Here is a 1,382-nt window from a genome sequence, read left to right as displayed (position 1 = left end):
GTGGGTGCCACATGGTTTGGTGGTCCACAGCTTCCCCCGCCCTCATCTTCCCCTCCCCCCGACGAGCCTAGTTTAAAGCCCACCGGAGGAGATCCGCCAACCTAGAAGAAAACACGGTACTGTCTAACTGCCTGGCAGCAGTTTCCATTTCTCTCCCAGTGTTTCCTTCAGTGTTCTCTCCCCTGGCAGCTCCCTCCACAGAGTTGCTTCCCTTAAGCCTGGTCTCCCTTGCTTCTTCAGTGCCTCCGGCTTTCCCTGCCATCTCGCTGCCTGAATCAGTCTCTTCCAGTTTCCTGTGTTCCCCTTTTGCCTGCTGCATGTCTCCTTTTATCCTGGAATTCTGGCTGGCTCCCCCTCTCCTCCTGAAACACCGGATGAAGAAGGAGCCCTGTATAGTTGTTTGCAATACAGGTAGAGCCATTTTACTTCTCTGGGGCTCTTCTCTCTCCTCACACCTTCCTAGGCAGGCCAATTCTGTTTGCTTGGAAGCAATGGGACATAATAGCCAAGGCCTAGTTTCATCCTTGGGCCTTTACAGTATTAACATGAATGTTCATATTCTCTAGGAACTATGACTGCCACTGGGAGACCCTAATCTTTTTCTGTTACTGCAAGGCAGAAGACAACCTGAATTTTGATTTAGGATTTTAATTAGAGATGGGAATCATATTGCAGAACAGAAATATGATGGGTATTCTTCCACTGCTTGCATTTCCAGGATTCTACAGTATAGCATCTAAGCATTAACGTATACATTGATTTTTTCATCGATGGGAAAAAGGGTCTTCCAATGTAATTATTGCCTCCATAGACTGTTGATAATCTAGAGTATAGGGAGACTGAACAAAGCATTACCTGATAACTTTGGTTTCTTCTATTTGCCTCTGAAATTTGTGGAACCCTCTTCAACATTATGTCTGTCCATACTACTACAAAAACAGGGGAGAGAATGAAGACATTTCTCCCTTTTTGGTTTTTTTTTTTGCTTTAAGTGGATTATCCTAGGCTCCCTCTACACAGTAGCTGTTCACACAGTTACCAGGTTAATTGCCCAATTAATTTAGACCAGCTACATGTGCAAATTTGCAATTACACCATAAAAATGTCCAACCGGCTATAAAGTTATTGCTTGAAAATGTGTAACAACTTTAGGGCTAGTTGCTATCTAGCTTTAATTTGCATGTGCTGCAGGGTCTGCCCCTGCAGCTGGGAGCCCATGGGCAGCTGTGAACTCTAGGTCCTGACAGTGTCCTACAGGGTCCCACAGCTATGAATGCTGGGTCCCAAAGCCAAGGGGCACAGCTGTGATCTCCCAGCCCTGGTGGTGCATGCAGTGCCCCAGTGATTGGGAGATCATAGCAACTGTGGTCTCCCAGCCATGG

This window comes from Alligator sinensis, unplaced genomic scaffold (genome assembly GCF_000455745.1).
Source record: "Alligator sinensis unplaced genomic scaffold, ASM45574v1 scaffold65_3, whole genome shotgun sequence".
Taxonomy (NCBI): domain Eukaryota; kingdom Metazoa; phylum Chordata; order Crocodylia; family Alligatoridae; genus Alligator; species Alligator sinensis.
The sequence above is the reverse complement of the archived record's forward strand: the minus strand, read 5'-3'. Positions refer to the sequence as shown.